The sequence below is a fragment of the Manis javanica genome, chromosome 14, assembly GCF_040802235.1.
Source record: "Manis javanica isolate MJ-LG chromosome 14, MJ_LKY, whole genome shotgun sequence".
Lineage (NCBI taxonomy): Eukaryota > Metazoa > Chordata > Mammalia > Pholidota > Manidae > Manis > Manis javanica.
Window position 1 is genome coordinate 15386034 of NC_133169.1, and position 24908 is coordinate 15410941.

At 39.0% G+C, this 24908-nt stretch overlaps 1 long non-coding RNA gene across 1 annotated transcript; it reads left to right on the forward strand.

The window, feature by feature from the left end:
- Positions 1 to 7391: 7391 nt before the first annotated feature.
- LOC108394421 (uncharacterized) lies at positions 7392 to 23210 on the forward strand. The gene is made up of 3 exons (XR_001852432.3): positions 7392 to 16346; positions 17063 to 17411; positions 20304 to 23210. It is a non-coding gene; the product is annotated as an uncharacterized lncRNA (long non-coding RNA).
- The last annotated feature ends 1698 nt before the right edge of the window (positions 23211 to 24908 follow it).

Genomic DNA, 24908 nt, shown 5'->3' on the forward strand with positions numbered 1-24908 from the left:
ATCCACCAAAAGCCACAGAACTAAGTTGCAAACGTCTGGAATGTGTACTTCTCCTAACCTTTGATCTCATTCTCACCATACATGTCCAGTCTTCTGCTGCAAGAATATCCTAAATGAATTCAGTGTAAATCATTTGCTTCTCTATTTTGCCCTGAACCTGCAGAGAAAAAAAAAATGATTTAATGAGCAGGCTGTATCTTAATAAATGAGAAAACATTTAGTCTCAAAATTCTCCAGATTTTCTTGGAAAAATATCATAAGGACAAAATGACCAGTTGACTTTACCTCTAACAACTAATTCTTCTGTGTGTGTGTGTGTGTGTGTGTGTGTGTGTGTGTGTGTGTGTGTGTGTGTGTGTGTGTGTGTGTTCAAATATAAAAATAGCCATACTGCCTCAATGTTTGTAAATATCCTGGGCCTAAATACTTAGGGTGGGAAGTTTATACCCAATGAAGATAATAATCATTCCAATCTTGTGTCTTTTTTCCCATAGGCCAGAGCATTTGAAGCTTATACTATAGAAGTTTTAAGTTTCTTCTGCCAAGTCAAATGGGCTTTATGTAATTTGTCATTTGGACATCAATCACTCCAGGTGACTTTTTTAAGTTATTACCCAAGACCTGTAACATACTTGTTTTGGGATCATTAGTTCTACAAAGTTGTGTTCAAGAAAGTCTTGATGGTCTATTACATGGTTTTTGATCTGGGTTTTGAATTGGGTTTCAGGAAACATCTATTGTCTTCTCTATATTCTTCTACTTTTGCCTTATGTGTCCACCTCCAGATTTCTTCAATATCTGGAGTTGTTGCAGTCTCCCAAGAAATTTGTGAAGTTTAATTTGTTGATTAGGTAAAGTACTTTGAGATCTTACAGGAAGAAATTTTTATAGACAAAGTATGAAGATATTGTTACAATTTGTGAGTTTCTGCTTTATGGGTGGGATGACCCCCCTCTTGAAAAGGTCAATGAAATGGCCCACAGGCATGTGGAATGACAACAATCTAATCTTCCCTATTACACAGCTCCCTGTCCTGATACCATTGTTCTCTGTTTCCTGGCATTTAACAGGCAGAAGCCTTAAACATTGAGCAACCTTCTGGCTTGGAGAAAAACTAAGTGCATACTTGCCTATATTCCAAAACCAAGATGACGTATATTTCCAATTGAACAGATGTGGTCAGCCGTTGATTGGACCCAGAAGAGAAGAAATTAAATGTATCCAAAACAACAATGAGTAGGAAATAGGGGTGAGCAAAGGTGAATAGATGCACAGTGTCTCTCCTTTCTCATCATTGTGTTTCCTTTCCTCCTACTTGTCCAAGTTTCCCCTTTTTTTCTCTGTAAGGAGATTTTCCAAGTCTTTTTCTTTGCTTGGCTTTCTTTGCTTGGTCATAAGCATAGGTGTGTCCAGGATAGCAAGTATTTCCTATTACCTTCCAAGCACTTACAACTGAGCAGGAATGTTGAATGATGCTCAATAAGTATTGCCAATTTCCATAACTCAAAGACTTATATATCCACTAAAAGTCTATAAAGGCTCCATGGCTTCTGCTTCCGCATGCTATTAGCTTTTCATTGAAAATTGCCAACTGAATTCACAGAATCATAGAAAATTCAGTTGGCATAGAATGTTGAGTTCTTAGCCTAAACTCCCTCTTTCTCTCATCCCATATAAAAATCCCCTATGGTATCTCTGTAGAATCTTATTCATCCTCAGCTCCGACAAGTCCAAGCATTGGCAGCTCACACCCTTGAAAGTCATGTTTTTCTAGCTTTAATGGTTAAAAGGTTCTTCACCCTAAGCCAGAATCTGACTTCTTATGATTTCTACACTTCATTCTTGGCTTTTTCTTCTAGAGTAGCAAAGAATAAATACAACCTCCCTGCCACATTCAATTTCTCCTAATTCTCCCCTCTTCTGGATTAAACAGCTTTAGTTCTTCTATTGTCTCTCTATGTGACTGTTTGTCCAGAAATGTCACACTTGACTTATGCTGAATTTGTCCTCAATTTTATAAGGTCTTTGTTATTTCTATACACTCTGCAGTAATCCACTTCTCCCTCATGTTACACATTATGCAGAAGATTTTGTTGAAGCTAAGTGGGAGGGTTTTATATTTACCTCCTTGAAATTTTACTCTATTACTTTGACCTGTCATTGCAAGCTTTTCTTTTGGTCTTGATCTAATGTATTAGCTAATCTTCATCCCTTTCTGAGTCATCCACAGATTTAATGTCTGCTTTCTATATAGTCTTCGATAGGCTGGCAAGAATGCTGAAAAAAACCTGGCCCAGGCACTGAGTGAAGATGACCTTTGAGGGAGCAGAGCAACAGGACTCAGGACTCAGCACACATCCCCTGAAAATGCCCTTTCACTTTACTGCATGCAGGTCACAAGCATTCTCTCCTATCAGCCAGCGGCTCTCTTTGCTGGACGGTTACCTCGGGCTGCCGGAGCCCGTGCTGCTTGTGCTCACGGAGGGAGTCCTTAACCAAGGACCACTGGAAACACCAGAGTATAAATTGCCCAGATCTCTTGCGACTTCTACTGTTATCAAAGCCCCTATGGAGGATTAAGTCAAATCACTCTCCATGGGGCTTTGTCCGGTAATATGTCATTGCTTGGCTTCTGTGTGTGTGTGTGTGTGTGTGTGTGTGTGTGTAAATTATATACAAAATCAACATCCCTAATTTTCAAAACTATTTTTTAATCATTTGTGTGCAGTAGCTCCTGTATCAGATGTATTTTTGTCTTTTAGAATAATCTGTTTCTCCTATTGACTGATCTGTTTATTATGCCAGTCCTATACTAACAGAAGAATATGTGGTAGGGACAATTCTTTCCTCATCCAATTCTTTGAACTACAGTGATATAGATGTCTTTCTAATTTGAAGATTATTCTCCTGAACAGAGAATATAGAGCATAAGTAGAATTAAGAAATACTGACTTTTTGTTATTTATTCTTTTTATTGAGGTATAGTTGATATGCAATACTTTATTGGTTTCAAGTATACAATAGAGTGATTCAACAATTACATGTGTTATTATTTCTTGATGTTATATGCATATGCCCTTCATATTAAGGCTCCTTAATTTTTTTTGTTCTGAATGTAATTTTAAAAGGCATTTTCACTATTGGTACCATTTGTTACAAACTTGTAACACTGTACCTTTGAAGTTATTCCAGAATATATCACTCCTGATTTTTTTTAAAGTGATAGGTAAAAAAGTCCGTCAAGGCAAAAATCAAAGAGTTTTCAGGTGTTTATCAGGATGAGGTAGCAGGAATCTGCAAAGCTCTTTAAAGCTTCCCATTTCTACTTGCATGTGCTCTGCATTAAGAAAGCATATCCTGTATCTTCCTTCTAACTAAACAGCTTTTAGACTACTTCTATGAAAACAACTTTTATATTCCTAGAGCAAATGCTTTCTACCATCATATCAAATGTGTTTTATTCTTTCACAGTGTTATTCCTTCATTTTAACAGATACTTCTAGATTGACCCACAGAGACTGTTCCACTGGCATATGCTAGCTCTGGGCCTGTTACTTAAGCCCTTGTCTTTGCCATTAATATATCAAATCAGAAGCCTTACATTTGGTGCCCAGACAACTGTCCAGGTGTTTTATTCAGTGACTCTGAGTATGCCTTCCCCTGCCATTCTTACTTTTCCTAGATCACAGCACTTCAATTTCCTTTTTAAATTTTATTTTATCTTGTGCCCTCAAAGTAAGCCTCCTCAATTTTTCTTGTACAATGTAGAGAAGGTATAACACATACACACACACACAGATGGATGAATAGGTGTTATATCTGTGATCTTTATTTCATCCAGATTCATTATTTCCTTTTTTCAAAGCTTTGTTTTATAGGGTAATAGAGTTTTAATCCTCAAAATTATTTAACAAAATAAACCAAACCTGTAATATTTTTATAGATGCAGAAATTGAGAGTCAGAATTTATGTAATTTATTAAAGTTCACTAAGTTAGTTACAGCAAATGATCTAAACTTAGAACTCTAGTTTCTGTCAAACAAATATCCTTCTTAATTTACCATATTGTTCATCCCACCTAGCACCCCAGGAAGTAGGTGATCATGAGAAGGGAAAATGAGGGGAAATATAATTGATCATTTTATCCTCCTGGTTAAGTAAAATAAAAATACTGAGATGTGGCAGTATCTGAAAAGAAATACTTTAATTAAATTTTGTCGTCACCTAATGATTGTCAGTATCAGAGCAAACAATAAATTGCAAAATGACCATTCATCTTAGAAACAAAACACTTGCATTTCATATAAATCATCAACACCATAGAATAGCAGTATTATAGTTACAAAGCATTAGGTGTAAGCGTACATATGCTTGTCGTGTTTCCTATTTCTTTTTTTTTTTCTTTTCTTAACTAGGCAAATTAACCAACCAGCTAAGAGGCAAGGGATCTGAGTGCATAGGGAAACGCAGTTGTTCCCATTGTCAAAATGCTTATTTAAAAATGTTCATCCACTCACTTTGAAAAATGCTATACCACCTACACCTAGTGTCAGTGAGTTCAGCAGGTGTTCCCAGTGGGGGCTTATGATGTTTGGGGGAGACATGGAAGTAATTCAAACGAAAGAGAGGGGCCTTTTTCTTTAGTTGGGGGAAAGGATGAAGGATGATCACATAGGTGCAGCATTCGTACTGAGTTGGAACAGTAGATGGGATGCACATCTTGTGTTCATGCCCAGGTTGGGATTGGGCCCCAGAGATCTGACTAGACTAGAAGCAATTGACTAATTCGAACAGCATCATTAGGCTAGGAAACATCCAAGAAGAATATGCTTTCTTTCCATGTGTCCTGAAACACTGCATGCTCGGGCTCCCCTACTGATCTGAGTAACGTGTGTCTTGTGTTCAGTCGGTGAGTGGAATAACCTAATGCCCAAAGTTAACAAGTTTCTCACATATACACTGGATATTTTTCTAAAAAACTGTACATATTTCTATTCATCAAAAATATTTAACATAATAGGGTATTTTTCCATTGAAAATATAGTGATTCCTTTTGCTAATCAGAATTAATTCATACATGTAGGCTTTATATAAATATGAATTTCTCAGTGTGAACTTTCATTCAATTAATCAATATTAACTCATCCATGTATGCTTTAAATGTGAATTTTTCAATGAATTGAAAGTTGGTTTGAAGTTAATTAGCATATTTTTACCCATTCAGGTATTGCTAGTAGAGCAACTAATACAAAGGTTCATAGGTATATGTGCATGATAAGGAACAAATACAATCCCTGCCCTAAGAGATGAACATCTAATAATGTGTAGACAGGTTTCAACTGGTATCAGAGGGGTTGTGAACAACATCGATTGGGTTTCATTATTTGAGGGAGAGAATAAAGAAAGAAAATGATGTCCTTTCTTTTTCTACTTGGTTGTGAGATTGTCATCAACATTGGCTTTAATCCTGGATAATCAACTTTTCTAGCAACTGAATAAAAGGAAGGAGGGTTTGTTAGTGATTTGAGAAATTTCCAAACTAGAATCAACTTGGTTTGTTCTACTTCCTGACATATTGGCAAATCATTTTTATGAGCCTTTATGTGAATCATTGAGCCATTTGGGGAGGGTCAGAGGGCAAGGGTGCCATTTACCAGAGCAGGTTTAAGCTGGGGAGGGCGAGGTCAGAGGGGAAGAGGGACCCTCATTAGGCTGGGAGGATTTGGGGGCTGGCTCTGAGCCTGCCTGACCCTGTTAGGCTCACACCGGGTGTTTGTTAGCACAAGGCACCAACCTGCAGGTGTTCTGCACTCTACAGTCTTCAAAGATCAGCCACAAATGTTTCTGTTACTATAAAGAGGATTAAAAGGATTTAAAAACATAGCAGGCCTGTCCAAGTGCTAGCATATTTGCCAACTTTTGCCAAGAGGGAGGGCGGAAAGGGTAGTCTATATCAGCCACAAGTTTTGGTAGTTTGGAGAAACATACTTTTCAGGTTTCTTTTTCCCCCTTTTTCTCCTTTTTTTTTTTAATAGCCCAAATGTGGAACTGTAGCACTTTCAACTGGAACTCATTAGGGATTCAGGGGGCAGAAAATGTAAGGGGTTCTGGAAACAGGGCCTTTGAAAGGCCAGAAGTGAGCTATAAATAAACTACTGCTGATATTCATTTTTTCTGGTGATTAAATATACTTATTACACCAGAAAGTTAACATGGAGTAAGCCAGGTGATTTTTGACCTGTAAACCCAGATGCATTGGGAGTCACGTTGACATTTATGGACTTACTTCCCACATATAGGTATCCTAACAGCCGTTACACATTCTCAGAAAGCATTTTTGCTCTCCCATAGGGGCTGTGGATATTGACAGCCGTCACCTGCCGGTAAAAGCATGAAGGCCAGGCATCTGGAATTGTTGTTAAGGCACCACTGTTACTACTTATCATTAATGGTTTTTAACATCAAATTCCAATTTCTTTGCTCTCAGCTTTGCCCTGATTCAATAATCTACCTTAGTGGGTCTGGGCTCCTCTATAGAACACATTGATTTTCAGCAAGGCCCCATGATGAGGCAGAGAACTGACTTAGCAATGTGACCTTGGGTAGATCAAATAACCTCTCTGAGCTTAGCTTCCTCATTGACCACATGGGGATAATAACAAGCTGCCTGATCCACCTCATTTTTACACCAGGGGTAAGGCTGAAACTAAAGAAGATTTGCTTTCATGTATGTGTAGTTAACATGTGAAAGATGTACACACAAACACACACACATAGAACACACACAACCGTATCTCCCATTCACATTACACCAAGTCTCCAATTTCTAGGGTAATATTGGAAAAGTCTGTTTGTATATTGAGTGTCGATTTGGGAGGACACTGCAGAAATCTTTTATTTGAATGTATCATCATGTAACATTTGTTATAAGAATTTCTAACCTAAATCCATGGACACTGCAGACCCCAAAATGGACCTTAAAGGGCCATGCCCCCAGAAATTGAATGCACACATTTAGTGTGTAGTATGTGTATTTTTCTGGAAAGAACAGTTCCATAGCTTTTATACAATTACCAAAGGAGTCTAAAGTCCTTGAAAAAAATTTAAGAGCCATTGTTCTATAAGATTTAGGACTGTAAAGTGGGTAAACACATGCTGTCTGTCCAAAGAGACAGGTACCTCTTATCTCTCCAAATAAACAACTCTTGGTTGTTCTCATGGCTCTTTCCTGCAGCTTCTCTTTCCTCCATTTCATCATCTTTATAGAAGGCAAAAAATCATGCATACTTGAAATATAAATTAAATAATGTGCTTTTAACACAGTTTTTGGTAATGCTCAGTAAGTATAGTAGCTGTTGTTTTAGTATGTTAATGTCATATAGCCTCTTGATAGGAAAAGAAGCATGGCAGGAGATTTGGCCCTTTATTAACCTGCCTTTGAGTACTTGAGATCAGATACACTAATATGAAACCATCCACTAACAGTGGTGAAATTGTATGGAAAGATTTCAAAGAAATGATACAGGAAATTTTGCATGTGTTCAGATTGAGGAGCAACACATGCAAGTTGAAATAGGAAGACTGAATGAGGAGAAGCTGAGCAACCTATCAGGAAGTTGAGGGGGGATGAACTGACTTCAAATTGAGAAGCACCCAGAGGTAAGTTTAGCCAAACAGGTCTAAGCAAGATTGTGGAGAGTCCAGATTGGCATGTGTTGGCATTCAGATTTGACCTGTAGGTGATGGGAACCTTAGATGATTTTTAAAAAACTATTGGATGACAGCAATATATTCAAAGCATGAATTTGGCAGATGTGGACAGGATGGAGTTGTGTGAGGAGCTACTGCAATGAGGGAGTGAGCTGAGACTCTGGCAATATTCAAGGTGTGAGGTGATGAGGAGGGCCTGATGCATGATGGGAATGTTTGTGGAAGGCAGGGCAGCAGGGTCATTGTATGCACCTTAACTGTTTATTTGCTACCATTTCTGCTTCCAGGTGCAGTTTGCCTTGGCTACTAAGCCTTCCTGACTTGAAATAGTCATTCTGGTGTTCCAACAAAAGAAGGGAGGGAGAAAGGAGGGCAGGGAAGACAGGAGGGAAGGCAGGAGAGAGGGAGGGAATTGCTGGAGCAGGCAGACGGGGGCCTCTGGTGTGAATGCTGGCTTTGAATCACCAGAAGTAGTCTCAGGGACAAAAGGAGGAATGGGGATAAGGATGTCTATTTGAACTTAGTTTAGGAATGGCTTCCTTAAAAAGAACCAACATGACTACAGAATGAGTGACTTTCTCTCCTACTTACACCGGAAAGTGCCATAAGATGCTGAGACAGAGAGGCACTTGCTTTTCTAATTGGGCTTCAGGTTCACCTAAGATGATAGCTTTCAAACTTTTTTGACCAACACTCCACAGTAAAAATATAAGTTAAAATTACGATCACACACATACACAAATATAAACAAATATTATTGAACTGAAAGTTCTATAGAACATTCCTACTCTTACTATCTGTGATGCATTCTGATATTTTTTCTAATCTATGCATGGAAAGGTAATTGTGACTCGCTAATTTGATTTCTGATCAACTAACAGGTCACAACCTTCTCCTTATAAACCACAGACTTCTAAGAAGCTGGGATCCAGCCCTGGGATCAGGAGATTCATGGATTCACAGGCATAAGGAGAATGCTTTAGTTCACTTCTACTTCCGACTCATCTGTCCCACCCAAGTCGTTCTTCTCTTTGGAGTTTCAAGGACTGAGAATAAATGGAGGCAGTTGCTACATTTAGTTCAGAACTTAGTTTCAGAACCTGGTCTCAGATACAGAGACTACACTCAAACCCTCTGGCACTGCCAGCCATTCACTAAGCTTGATGGGCCTCACTTGGGACACAGAGCCCACACACCATGATCTATCAACAAGGTTCGCTCCCTAATGAGACCTGAACCCAGGCGCAGTGGCCACAATTGGTGCAGACATTTTAATGTCTCGGGCTGGTTCCTTGTGTTATCCTTGGCTCTAGTGGACGCAAGAACACACAGTCACATTCTTTACCTGCAGTTAGCTGTAATTTCAAACGAGGTGGAATTCTTTCCTACCTTTGAAACCACAAAATAAAATCAAAGAAATAGGATCTTTTGCAAACCACAGCTCTGCATTGACAAGCAGGCGTGAAAAGAAAGCACATGGCCTCAGGTTGGAAATAACTTTTAAAATGTCTGATTTTGATCATAAGGCCAAATTATCTGGGCTCCTGGTGGTCATTAAAACCTCCTGAGTGTAAGCCCCTCATGTGTGTATATGCATCCCTGTGATTTAGCATTCTGAATCGACATTAAGTGGAACATCAAAACAGAGAAGGCAAAGTGAGTTAAGGCAATGAAAATCAATCTGGTTTGAGGAAATTGGGTCTGCCTGTGAACTCAGCTAGTTATCAATATGCCAGAAAGAAAAATGTAGAGTATCAATTCTAGGAGCCATAAATTAAATAGGTGGTACCATTAGTCCCACTTACATGCCTCCTGTTTTCCAGAAAGGCTAACATTGTGCAGATATCTCCGGTGGGAACGAGTTCTAGTATGTTCCCATGGTCATTCTTGTAGGAACAGTGGCCCACTTGTAACCTGACTTTGGCCATTTCCCTGGAAATGGGAGTCTATTTTAGAGACAGTGTTGAATGTTTTGGGGGCCTCTGGTTTCCTTTACAGTCTGAGGACTGGGTGCATGTGTCATTTGCTCAGTTTCCAAGTACAATCCCAGTCAAATGGTTCTAGACCTGTGGTCCATTAATCCTCAGAAGGAAGTCAGTGGATGAGTTTTGAAATTGGAAAGTTTTGTGTATAAGCATGACTTTTCCGAGGAAGAGGGCCATAGCTTTCATTCGCCTGCTGAAAAGATATATAAAAGGTTTAAGAATGCTTGCATCAGAATGCCGCCAGCACCTAGAGCTGGCAAAGTAACATAGTCATCAGGCTGTATCTTCCGGACCACTGAAGCCGTGGATGGGAAAGTGAAACACCGAAGGCAGTTGTGTGAGACCACATGGCGCGAGTGGCTTCAGTCAGCGGAGAGTGCTGGGGGAGCCCAGGCCACGGTGTGGGTTCCTGAACAGGCCAGTTGTCCTCTGCCCTACGGGTATACACAGCGTACCAGCTCCTACTGTGAAGGATCGGTTATAAAAAAGGGAAAAACGGACTTCTGTGAGAAAGACAGTATAAGCCCATCTCTGCCCCTGGGGAATTAACTCAAAGCTCATGTCCAGCTGACAGAAGCGCATACCCAGAAGACAATACCAGAGGATGGAGACTGAGAAAGATCTTGCTTGCGAGGCAGGGTGATTCGTGTGAGGATTCAAACCGGAGAAACGGAAGGGAGACAAAACATGTCACGTGGGGATGGGCATCCTGGGGGGATGAGCAGCTGAAGGAGGAGAAGGACGGCAGCCCCAGTGACTGGAGGCTGGACAGAGAGGAATTTCAGAGGCGAGGAGAGAAGTTGGAAGCTGAGACTAGCAGAGAAACTTAGACAGGCATTGGGGGGAAGCATGGAGATAGCTGGTTGGGTTTCCTCTTGATCATTTTGCATCTGATGGTTCTTGAGGCTCAATGTTATATAAGCACCACTGAACTCTAAATAATACATCAGGTGGGGTTTATTAAGGATGACTTGTATACAAAGATGCTGACAGAGAGAAGCCAGGCTCACTGGAAAGGAGACGGTATGGGGTTTGTAAAAACAGTCTTTGAGGGTTCAGGGTTTGAAAATAGGGCAACAATTGACCTTTCTTGATGTTCCCACACCAGTATGTCTCCTGGCGAAGCACTACTTTGACATTTAACAGATGTTGATTTATAATCTCACAGTCTGTTAGTCAAAAGGTTTTCCTAGAACAGAGGCTTTCAGAGTTGGACCATTTCCTTAAAGATAATTTTGAAAAACAAGCAGAAGAAAACAGGGGAAAAAAATGAGGAAAATAGTCACAGGTCAAGTTTACCCAGAACTTGTGCTTGATCAGGTGCTTTCCTAAGAATATGTTTTCAAGGTAGGTACATGTCCCCAAATGGAAGCTCATTTCAAAAAGGAATCCCTCTTGTTCAATCCCTGCCTGCCTCAATTTCAGATACCCATCTCTTCAACAATTCCCCATAAAATCTGACTGAATGTTTCATTTATCTTATCAAGTTAGATTATATTGCGGCTGCATCAAAGTGCTCAGTACCACGGTGTAAGGACTCAGATACAAAAGGAAGGTCCTATGGGGGTAAAGACAGTGCACACAGCCCCAGGCTGCGCAGCTTTCTATACATCCCCTAATGTTAGTGAGTTTCAACTTCTCACCTGAAATAAACAAAATGGGTATGATAATTCCTATGGAGTATTCAAGATTAATTAAGATGATATATCTCAAAATATTTTATAAACCAAACTTTATGTACATAGGTGTAAAACAACATGCCTGGCCAAAGGTGACTGTGGGTCCTAAGTAGACAAGTAGCCAAGAATGGGTCATCTGAGAAAGGTCTGGCTCCTTCAGAGAACGGCGTCTGGCCTGGGTCTTTGATAAGACAATTAATTCTGAGCTCTTGAAAAGTTGAATTACTGTGAATCTCTATGGCTTCTCTAAGTAGGCAAGAAACGCCCGTCTCCTTTCTTTGATGGAGCGTGTATCATGCTCATCACTGGTTTTAAGGAGGTCAGCATCTGGTTGGGTCAGTCACTAGGCTTAGAGCGTCTGTGGGCTGGGTTTGACTCTATCATTCGACAACTTGAGATTCCCATGTTTTTTCCCCCCCTCTGTTTAAGTAATACTTCCAGATTTAGATGACATAATTCCAGTGTATGCTGTTGGCATCCTACCATTCCCAAGTGACTGGCTTGGCTGACTACAACTCACAACTGCCCTCTTTGTGGCAATGCCCTCAGCTAAAGGGAAGATGCTTGTCCCAGGAAGTCACATTCTCTAGACTTTGGCCAATCCATGTCTGGCTGAGTGCAAAAGTCTGACCCCACAAAGCAGAGTGGGACCAGCTGTGTAGTTAGAGTAACTTGTGCTCTGGAACTCCCAGTGCGGTCAAAGTTTCCACCTGAAACCACCTGCTTAACCTTTCCCCTGCTCTGTCTTGCTTCCTTCATACCTCTTCTCCTGAGATCACTCCCCCAGTAAATCACATAAACAAAATCCCCATCTCAGGCTTTACTTCCAGGGTACTGCCCCCCAATACAGTTGAAGTAACTCCTGAAATATTAGTTACATTAATTCATCTTATTGTGTGAACTTTTACTCTTCATCTCTTGATGTTCTTACTCCCAGGTATTGGAACATCTTTAACCATCCAAGTATTCATTCAGAAAAACTCTCACCATTCCAGACACCTACCCTCATATCCAGTTAACATATCCTGCTCATTTTACCTGAGAAACATACTCCAGATAAATCCACTCATCTCCATACCTGCTTCTTTGTCCTTAGTTACGGCCCTCACAATTTCACACTTTGGGGGTGACCTTCGTGCCTCCAGGTGTGCTCTCTCTGATCGGTTCTCTGTGCTGCAATCACAGAAGAAAACCTAATCATAGTGAGTACTTCTTAAAACCCTTCAAAGACTCCCTATTGCCCTCATCGATTCTCAAAATTATTTGCCTTCTTTGCTCTCATTCTCTCATGAGAATGCACTGGTTTCCCTGAAGCTACATGAGCTATGATATCACAGCCAAAGCAGATGTAAGAATCCAGTTGTCTTTTATTAAGGCAGGTATTTTAGAGATTTGCAAGAAAACGTAAAATAAATGCCATTCTTCTTACCAAGTTTTGGAAGGAAAATACAGTTTTTGCAGTAAAGTATTTTGTTTCTGTGTATATGTAATAAATGTTTTCCAATTTTTTATTTCTCAAGTTTAATTTCTAATATTTTAAAAATCAATGGCCATGTCTGATATAAACAAAGCTTTTTGGAATTCCTTAGTACTTTTTAAGGCATAAAGGGCTTTTGAGATGGAAATGTTTGAGGATCAGTGGCCTATGTGATTAACTCCGAGACCCCTAGAATGCTTTCAAGACATGGACCCTACCTGACACTCCATTCTCTCCTGACACTCCTTGCTTAAACTACGCCCTATTGCAAGTGGGTGATCTGGTGACTGCAGAAATTCCTCCTTACAAGCCTGAGCATTCAGCAGTGCTCGGAGTATTGGCTGCTGATGAATCTCAGGTAAATACTTTTCCAGGAATCCTTCTATCATAAAGGGATGCCTTGCCTCAGGTTATATACCCTGTCTTGGGGCAGCCCGTATCCACTGACTGCTCAGTGGAAGGTACAAAGGTCTGGACCAGAGTCAATTTGGGATAACTCTGAAGGACCATCCCAGATCCACTGGGATTGCCTGAGACCTCTGTTGCAACTGCTTCTCAGCTGAACACTCCCCTCTGCCTGACCCCGCTCCTTCACTCTGTTAGAGGTGATATGCCCAGAGCTGATGGGTGAAACTCCTTCTTGCGCACTTCTGCCTCAGAGTCAATTTCCCAGAGAGCCAGAACTAAGAGTCCTTGTGACATTGAAATGTTTTTCATTTACTGGACATCTCATGTTCTTTTATTCCTCATTTTGTTTCCTTTGCCTGGATATATTCTTTTACCTGGACGTCTAGATAATATCTCAAGACGTGTCTCAAATTTTTCTCACACGGAACATCTTTCTGGACAGCTGCATGTGCCACATTTGCACTTCCATAGCATACTGTTCCCCACTCTGTGGGGGTTCCCCACCGTATTATATTGAAGTCATTTGTTTCTTCAACTAGATTGGAGGTTACCAGTGCTCAGGGTTTATGTCTAATTCACGGTTGGTCATTCATATGACCTTGATTGGAAGAGACACTCAATATTTCTAAGCCTTGGAGAGTGGAGTCCAGATTCTTCATTTCTACGATCCATTTAAAGTCAGTAAAGATGCCTTGGGTGGCCCACCAGTTGCTGGTGGTTACAAAGATGTGTTGCATTTAAGGAACATTTGGGCTGCTCTGTACCAGGAGATGACTTCCTTGAATAGGTCAAGGTTCCCCAAACCTACAAGAAACTATTGAGCCTGGTCCATTGTGCACTGAGACCAGACTTGTGCATATGATGAATATCTGCTGATAGATGAAAACTCCCTGAGGAAGAGATGTTTGCGTCTTGTGGGGATATGGGTATTTGAAGGCATCAAATTCAATAAAAGCAATATTCAAGAGCCTCAGGAAGCCTTACCTTAGGAATCCCGAGATGACCAGAAAGCTGTCCGTGGAGAGCTCAGAAGTTGCCGTATGATGGCAGTACCTAGTAACACATGTTGTTTTCCTAATAGTGAGCCGTCTACCTCTGACTCCCTGCATCTGCTGTGATATCTGCCCTCCTGATGGCCTCTGATGATTCTTGCTCCTCCTATTCACTACCTTGTGCTTTCCCCTGCCTCATTAAAAAGTACTAATATATGTAACCAATAGAATAATATCATGTAAACGATGAGTCTGATTTCCAAGGCAAGGTCATAGAAGTAATTTGATTATGGTTTCTGCCTTCCTGTCTCTTGGATAACTTGTTCTGGAGGAAACAAACCACTGTGATGTAAGGCTATGCAAGCAGTTCTGTACTGAGGTCCACAAGGCAAGAAACTGAGACCCCCCACCCCCACCCCCCAACTGCCAACAGTCAATGTTGCATTGCTGGTCAGTTTAGTGAGCCATTGTGGAAGTGAATTCATTAGTTCTAGTCAAGCCTTCAGAATGCCTTGACCCCAGCCAACTTCTTGACTGAATCGTCTGAATCCTCAGACACCCTGAGCCATATTCATTCAGCTAAGTCACTCTTGAATTTCTAAGTTTTAAGATAGTTTTCCACAGAGCAATGGAAAACTAGTACATTTGTTCAGTGAAAAAAGTGAAACATCTCCATCATGTGCTTTAGATTCACACACAAACAAAAATACTGATCCATCTAATACAATGTCATGTATTTTGTGAAGTGCTTCAAAATAAATTATTTTGTTCACTTTTTATGGTAACTCTATTACAGATACATAATAGCCTTATTTTTACATAGTAGAAAGCTAAGGCTCATGTATAAAGTGCAGAAGTTAGAATTTGCACCCAGTTCTCACTAACCAGAAGGCCCATGTTCTACTTGCTTGGGTGCAGTTTTAAAGAACAGATGAAGCCAGAAGAACCATAGCAGAGGCTGTGGTGCTCAGCTGAGATAACACTAGATTTTTACTTTCCTGTGCTGGTACAACCAATTACATTATACCTTGATTAAAAACATGACATTGCTGCATAATCTATTTTCTGTTATGTTTCATCTTGTTTTTCCAGAATTCTTTTTTAGATGTAATATCAAGCAGAAAAAAATATTGAATCTGGGTTCATGAGAAGGTAGGTTTTGTGGAAATCAGTATGAAAACTATTCTTACCTATTTTATCTGGGCATTTAGACAGGTATAATCTTCATGTCTTTATATGATCATTAAGTCACATTCAGCAGACCTTGCAGACATCTATATACCTGACTGTAGTATTGCATCAAAGCAAATAAAAACTGCATTTGGGATAAGCCATATTTCACATTTGCTACTGCACCCCAACACCTAAGTCTGCAGACGTCGTAAAGAGTTCATAAGCAGATGTTGACTGTTATAGCACATGATAGGCGAGCAGCTTTATAAAACAGACTTCCACCTTCCAACCAAGAGAAAGACTATAATATTTACATATATATTTTCTGCTACATAAAAAGAAATGCAAGAACCTGAAACAAATAACTCAAACATGAACACAGTTCTTTATGGGGCTTTTGCTTTCTATTTCATCCCATATGAACTTCCTTGTTTTCCTGTTTACTACCTGTTAATATTTAGCTGTGCTGTGTAGAATTATTGCTCTGGAGTAAAATAAAATATTTCACATAGAAGTATGTAGCAGGTAGAATTTAAATAAATTGTTACCTCACAAATAAATTATACTTGCCTGCTATGTGACACTTGATAATTATGTAGTTATAAATACAAACTTCAGTGTTTTCAATTAGGTTAAAGTAGGGAAATAAGTATATTTTAGATTGAATGCTTAAGTGTTTTACATTCTAATTGTTCTTCTACTCTTTTCCTCCAGTGTCAAATTCTATTTGGAGTACAGGGATTTTTTTTTTCCATTGAGAAGAGAATAAAACAGATATGTTTGGTTTAATATTTCATTTCAAATAACTAATAATGGTATCATTGTATATGATAATGATAATGTGATTCTGCTCTCTTTGAGGGACATCAGCTCATTGAATTTTCTGCATAACTAGGACCAAGAGGATCCCATTGACTAAGAAGTAAGTAAACAGGATGTTTAACAAAACAACCAGTGTTTTATGCCTAAGCAATTTAATAGGAAGACCATAAAGCAGTTCTGTGCTAATGATTATCTGATTTCTGATCTTTCAGAGACAAAAAATCTGCCACATGGCTTTTCTATGTAGATTAGAGAGAGGGTCTGAAGAGGTTGCTTTGTGCAAGTGTCACTTAGTCTTTTTGTGTTTGAAAAGGAAACTTGGAATCAAACTGCCTGAGTTGAGATTCTGGCTCTGCCATTCACTAGCTGTGTGAATGATCAGTGAGCGAGTTGCCTCACATCTCTGTACCTGTGTCCTTATCAGCAAAATGAGGTTAATATCGGTATTTACTTCTATGGGGTAAGATGAAGATTCAGTAAGCCAATGAGTGCAATTGCTTAGACTAGAACCTGATGCATAGTACACACTCAGTAAAATTTAACTACCACTCTTACCTTCAATAATGTTATTACCATTCTTGTTTAATACTTCTAGTACAATGTCTGTAACTCAGCAATAACAACAGGATCTTTTTCACAGATGGTAATTTCTTGCCCTGAATACAGTCACATGAGGGCTTCCGGTTGCCATAAGGGTTACTGTAACAAACAGAAAATTCTAAGGGCTTCCCACGGAATTTTTCAAGGGGTCATGGGAAAATTCTTCCCAGCCCTATGTGATTGATAAAAGCTTATTTCTCTTTTTGTTTCCTGCAGCATCTGCTTCTTGTGACTAGATAGAATTCACATGTGTTGGAAGAGAAACTATCCACATGGCAGGCACAGAGAAGTGGTGGAATCCCTGCTAATGAAATACTCCTGGCCTTTCTCTACCTCACTTGCTCAAAGGTGGAATGGTTGGATTTGTACAGTGAAATAGACACCAGCATTGTACCATATGTATTTCCATTACACTAGAAATTGGAAATCTGCTGTAAACTCATCACCTCATTAGCCTGCCAGTTTCACTTAGTAAGCAGGTAACAAGAAGTCCAAGTCAAAGATTCAAAATAGGATTGTTTTATTCCACAGATGGAAAAATGACAGAGGCCCAGGCTCATAGAAGGTAAGTAATTTTCTTAAGACCAAAACATCCACATTAATAATGCATTAAAATCAAGTTCCTTGGCTTCGGATTTTAAGCATACTCTTCAAAATGACAGATTATCTTATACCTTTATGTGGGGAAGACCCTCCAACTGTTCATTCAATTTACTCTCTCAAGTCTCTGTTTTCATATTTGTGAGGTGGGGATGTTCACAGGGAATGTTATATTAAAAGAGATAATCTATGTGAAATGCTTAGCAGTTAGTACTAAGTATATAATGCTCACTTAGTGTTTGTAACTATTATTATTATCATCATTAGTAGTAGCATGCCAACCGGAGAAAATATCATATGCAAAGGAAGACTGATGCCAAAGAACACAGTAGCTGCAGAGACAGAAAACTGTTTGGTGTAGTGGCCTGTTGTGTCTGTATGTTACAGTGTCAGTAAGTGGGGCTGTGACCTGAAACTGAAGCATGTTAAAAGTCTTTTAAAATGTTAAACCTCATCTTATAGACAAGGGAAGCCACTGACATTTTGGTGTTAAAATGTAAGGATTTGGTTTTTGAAAGATAATCCTGGTAGCAGGATGGAGCTTTTACAAAAGTATAATAATCTGGAAGCACTAGGAAGTTAGGTCCAAAAGATTGAAACCTAATATTGATTAACAAGATATAGTAGGAAAAGTCTCAGATTCCTCATTTAGGAATTGGTCATCTAAATCTTAACAAAGTTCATATTAAAAAAAAAGCTAGTATGAGATATTTCAACCCAATTTCCCAAAATTACTAATATAATATACTTTACAAGATAATATGACTGGTTAAATAATAAAATGCTTAGGTGTTGTTCCGAAGAAATAGTTTGGGTATTTTTAATCAATATGGTTTAATAATAAACACTTCTAAACAAAATCTTTATAGAAGGATTAGAAACCATGGTCATGTTCAATATTCTATGACTTTGGTGACATAAATTTTTCATTTTAATTCATAAAAGATGAGTAATAGTCAATTTTCTGAGAGTTCACTTCTCTTCTAAAATAGCCAGGATAATGGTACTAGAACCCCTGGAAAAATATATAATGAAGAATCCTTAATCATTTATTCTACAAAGCAAAAATTGTACATACATTAAACTATTGAATTGCTTTTGTTATTGGAGCATTTAGATTCATGCAAGTTTATTTTCTTTTTACTTCTTAGACCTTTTAGAGGACGAAACATAGCCGATTATACATGAGTTAGTCCTTCCAAGGCTCTGGTGTTTTGGCATTTACCTGTAATTGGTATTCAATCACATTTCTTTGTTACCTTTGAGTGGCAAATCCTGCCATGTGGAACTCACCAAACTGAGAAACACATCTCTGGCTGCAGCTTCAAACCTGTCAAGCAAAATATTAAGACACTCTTCTGTCTTACCAAAATGTTGTAAGACACAGATACTATTTTATCAGGTTTTTAGGCAAAAAAGTTTGTAATCACATCATCATCACCACCATTATATTTGTTTTGAGGGAATGTCAAGTTTATTTCTGCATTTGTGTTTGATTTGGTTTGGCTTTATTTTGTAAATCTCTCCTCAGAATCAGAGTTCAACCCCTTGGATAAAGCCAACTCCACAGATTGAACTGGACATGTTTCAGGCTATTAACAAGACATTTATCAGTTTTGAGAAGTCATCAACATCCCTTGAAAATCATTAACACCTTAAAATATGGATGTTTATTTTCTTCTCCTTTAATTTTTCAGTATTTTCTAAATATTCTATGAAAAGTGAAAAACAACCCACACAATCCATAGCCTCTATCATTCTCTGCAAATAGGGGATGGGATGCTGTGAAGCTTCCTCACTTATATATCCAGCATCATCTTGGAAGGCCAGTAAAAGGAAGAGGGCATCTGAAACACTGAAATTAAATTATTGGATAGAACATATTTATTAGTTTGGATAACATTTCTTTTTCCCTACTGACAATGAGATAGTACCTCCTGAGGAAGATGAGAGTTAGAAAAATACAGAAGCTGAATTTTCTTTGCATACCTAAAAGTAGTGTGGGTGATATTCTTTCATCTCACACAGTTGTATGCAAGTGTGTCCCATAAAAGGCACATATTTCTCATTGTCAGTAACTGATATATAATACTCATAGAATCTCAAGGTAAAGAATGGGCCAGGTAGTATTTCATCTGTCAGTTGGATTCTCTAATATTCTTATGAAGATTCTGATGCCTAGTAGGAAAAAAATCAGGTGAGTGGTATTTATGAACAGAACAGTCTTATCTGGATTTTCTTGAATTGCTAAGACCAGGAACAAAAATTTTAGAGCCCCCCTCTACATCGTACTTATTAGTTGTTTCCTTGTCTAGCTGTGTCTTTTTATTTTATTTTTTTTGTAAGTTCCCAAGTCCTGAAGGAATGGCTCAGTGTTACCATAATTGTGACTCTTGGAATCAAACTATTAATATTAATGCAGCTTAATAGTGTCATTCTTTAGCACGCATTTGAATTACCAAAGCTCTTTTTAGACAGTTAAAATAGTGTGTGTCGGTGTTTATATCATGTCATAAGGCTAACCACAACTGAAAGTCCACTGTATCCCTACCAAAAATCAAAGGAAGGGTAATTGTGTTAGCCTCCTCGTGACTTAACATGGCATGGCCATATTAACAAATTTGCCTTAATAATGTAGTCATGTCTTGTCCCCAGGACATGGGGTGATGGTTTAATAAAGTGAAGCAGACAGAATAAGATCAATGACTAACATATGAACAGCTGTTTATGCCAATTATTTGGTGTTGAGAAAAAGAGCCTGGAACTTCAGAGTCAGATGATCTGTATTTGAGTCTTTGCATTTCCAATTTTTTATTTGTGTGACTTGAGCAAGTCACTTATGCTCTCTGACCTTCAGATTGTTCATTCGGACAGTGGAAAGCATACTTCAAGGACTGATAGGATAACATAAAGCATGATCACAGACAGAGCAGAGGCCCTGTGCGATGCTTGAAAACACTTGGTGAAGTACCCGCATGACCCTGCCCCTCCCAGCCTTCCTTCAGAGGGCAAGTGCTTCCGAGGGCCAAGGGGAGGAGGAAAGCTCTCTGCATTTCCATGGAGCACTGATGAACACTTCTTACTGGGTTTTTTAAACTTACATTATTCAAATGCTACTTTTTGCTATAAAGCCACATTTCGTTCATGTGACACAATGCGCTGCCTGAAAAATGGCATGATCCTCCAGTGAAATTATCAAATTCCTCACCCTCTTCTTTAGCAATCATTAGGAAATCATCTATTCATCAGATTATGGGAGAAATGGAAGAAATAAAAAATGATGAAAAAATGCAGAGGGAAATGTTGTTTATCTCTTTGAGATGGAAAATATGAGACCATGTGGATTTCACAAGACTATTCTATTTTTACCAGACCTGGTTCTTTAGACATCTTGCAGGCAATACTCTCTTCTCTGGTCCCCACAACGCACATTTCCAAGGCCATCTCCTCAGTATTTTAAATAGGTAATTTTCTTTCTTAAACCACCAGGAAGGTTTCCAGTTCCCTCCTGAATCAAGTTAAAATCTTCTGATTATTCATAATGAGCATCACCCTCTTACCTCCCAAGGCATTCTGATTTCCTGTGACAGTTTGATTTACCCACACTGGGAAAGTTACTCAAACATCCTCCCATACCTGCCATGTCTTTCCACCTCTTAGACAATCTAAATTCTGTTCTCACTGCCTGAAATGACCTTTCTAATCCTATATCAACTAAATTCTGCTCAAAGCTTATTAGCTCCAAAATGTTTATCAGATTGCTGCTTTCACTCCCTCTATCTCTTCATCCCTATATACATGGATGCATTTGGTTACATATGTTTATTCCTATTCTACTTTAAGTATATGTGGGGTTTTGCATTAAATGATGTAACATGGAAAAGATGCACCACAGTGAAAGAGGTGCCTGCTCTCTGAAGCTCACAAAAGTTTCCACGAGAGTAAAAGTCACCTTTAAAACTCTGCCAGGTGCTGAGAGAGGCCAGCTATTTTACATGGTACCAATTTATGAGATCCTGCCTGCTCAGCCCATCCACATTCTCTGTGTCTTTGCTGGAGGGGCCTAGCGTGGGGTGAAGAGACACAGGGAGAGAGGAGAAGGGACATAGCATTTCTGAGCAACATCACCCACAGCAGGACTGGCTGGTTGGGGGGATGAGGTGGGGAGAGAATATTTAGATTTAAATGAAATTTCAAGTTGTGGTTATTACAAAGGACTGTCACTGGGCATGCCTAATGATGGAATTGAGATTGTGTTTTTACCTTTTCCTTATTTCCTAAGAGTGACCAGGATGCTTAAAATCATGAGGCCACCCAAGTTTTTATGCAGGAGGGGGGAGCAATATCCCTGACTGAGACCGTTTAAATATACTGTGGGAGACAGAAATAAACCCGTTTTTATGACCAAGTCCTCACGAGTCCTGATTATACAATGTGATGTGCTTTTCCCACTTTCAGTAGGATTAAGAAATGCACTGAATCTTTCTATTCTTTCCTACCTGTTCTTATGACTGAAAGGGTCTGTGTGTGAGATATTGGACTTAAGGTTAGAAGCTGAGAAATAAACTACTTCCAGTGATCAGCTGAATTTATACTCAAAGTTGGAATGAACTGCTGACTAAATGAACTCTGAGCTGAGCTGAGCATCATTCACAAGAAGTAATGCCAGCATTTATTTGTTTTAAACCCCAGTGAGAACTTCTGAACAGAAACCAACCCGATATTTTTGAAAACCACTGAACCAGAATAAAACTAGAGCAACAGAATAGTTTCTGAAATAAACTTGAACAAAATTGATGTTTTATTAGATCCAAGTCCCTGGTTAAGATAAAGTGTGTGGTCATGTAAGAGAACAAAGTTAAATAGCCCACCCAGAGATTAACTGTGTGGATTTTACTCATTAGTACTTTATTTCAAAACTAAAACAACTGATACGGTTTTCCACAAAACCCTGTAATATACACAGCGAGTTGAAGATCATTTCTCTAGGAAGGACGGTTTGAATCTATAAAGTATGGTGATTTATCCAAGAACTTGCAGAATGTCAAAGAAGAGTTAGATGTTTCAAATACTATTTTTCTTTGGATTTTGCCTAAAAAGGAACAGCAGGCTCAAAGCTATAACCTAATCCATATAAATTCACTAACTCTGGGACTACCTCAAGTTATTGACACTGATAGTTGCCAATAGTAGAACTGTTAAAAAGAGAATTTTCATTCTTTTTATCAAAGGCATAAAGCTGTTAAAGAAAAATCTTGTGATTTTCTTAACATAGTTAAATCAAATGCTCATTCTTTTTCCTCTGAGAACAACTCAAAAAGTGAGAAGCCATTTTTTTATTCCACATTAGTCAATTTTTATTATCCCTGCCAAAAATTTAAACGCTTCCACCATGAACTGACCTGTATGTCAGAATTTGTCACTTTATTTGCTTTGCCTGTGACTCAATGAACTGGAATAATGGCCTAGTTTAGGTCGAGGGAGTCCTGGGTCTGCCATGGGCTTAGCCACAGGATCCCAGCTCTGAGGCATTTCTGAAGGGCTTGTGTGTGTCTCTGAATTTGATTTACCACAGTTTCTGTTAATTATTGAAGGTAAGAAAGAGTTTCCTTTATGTCTAGAGCAGGTGACTTTTTGTGTTACTTCTCAGATGCTGTCATTTTGAAAAATCTAAATACTAGAGATTTATTCTCAGTATATTTTCCTTCACGTATTATAGAAAAGCAAAGATTGTTTTAAAAAGCCTTCCATTTATGAAAAACAATGTCCCACGTTGCTCTAATTAATAGACTGTGTTTTCTTCCTCTAGAGCTTTTCAACATGGGATACCAAAGAGATGACTCTATTTTAAATAATAAATCCCTTGACATTCTAACTGCATTCAAGTGTGGTTAATTATTTCAGATGGACAAAAGCAAAGCATGTATGTGTCGTCTTCTCTTTTAAAACTCTGTTTGCCAGTTCACACTCGGAAACTGCTGAACTATTTTGTGGAAGGGTCTCAACTGGGCTTCAGGTATCCATGAATTGCCTGTAGATAAGTTGCTACTCTTTGTTAACAGAAAATGAACATTATCTAACCCTGAACAGTTGTATTAATGGGATTAAGAATAAATTCACTGAACATCTGTTTTACGTTAATTGCCCCAACAGATCACAGATCTAGGTAATATCATTGTAGAATTTATTGCTTTTCTTCTAGTGCTCAAGTGTGATACCTTCCTAATCCTGTAGATGGTTCAGTAGTCATGTTTTCCATGTTTAATCTCCTGAGACATCATTCCTATAATCAACTCACATGCAGGGCAAGTTTACCTGTGGCTCAAGTAGGTGTGCACCTGAGTGCTGTGACGTCAGGGTTTCCAAATAGTGCAAACAGCACAAAATGCTTGCCTTTCTTCTCCCACCCCTGCACTACATGTTTACAGCTAACAATTATTCTACCAACAGGGAGTGGATTTTCTGTTGCTTGTGAAGGGAGGTCTACTTTCCATCTCTTGAGGGGCCTCTCTGCTTAGAGCTCAGCCTGTTATCTTCTATCTGTCTTTGTAGCTCAACCATAGACTGAGGGGTCCATTTGTCACTAAACAGAAAGAAGATAAGGAGACCTGGATCAAGAAAAGGCAACATCTGTTTCCCTACCTTTTTGTCCCTTTTCCACCTGTGGACTCTAAGCCAGCCATTCTTGGGACATAGTTCCTATCCTACAATAAGTGTACAAAAGCTAAAGCAAATTAGAGGTCATGGAGACCACCGGCTTAAATACAGGGCTTTCTTGGAGTTGTGTTTTACTCATACGGCCTAGACTCTCTGGGCTCAGGTCCAATTCCCTGTTGCCTGATCTCTAAAATTGTAATGCCCGAACTCCCAGAATGATGTACTTGCTATTTACTCTTAAACTTCAAAGTTGACCCTGTCCTTCTCACTGATATGCTAACATGCATAGAATTTCAACCTAGCATCTACCACCCCTTGTTATTCCTGTGAATTTCACCTACATTTATCTTGACTATTTCTGAGACCTAAGACTGCTCGGACATTAGATTTATGGATATACTTTCACACAGGAGAGCCTACCTAGGTCCAGACGTCTGCAGCCATCCTGCCTATTAGTTTGAGAGCTGTTGTGATTGTGTATCCCCTCGGATCCAGTTCCCTCAGCCTAACTGTTTATCCCTAGGCCCCTATCCTACAGTAATCTGAAGTTTTTGGAGTAGTCAGTATGGGAGGAAAACATCCAACTATTACAAACACATACTAAGGGAATGAAATGTAACTCTTGTAATATTTGCTGTTTAGAAGAGTACACTTAACATAAATATATGTGCACTTGATACAATTTCAGGTACACTGAAAAAATGTGAAAAATTAGGACCTCCATAGAGAATGAATTCAGAGACAAGGGACTGAGTCTTTCTCAAAACTTTGTGCCTTACCCCTGCTCTTGGATCAGCCCTTGGCC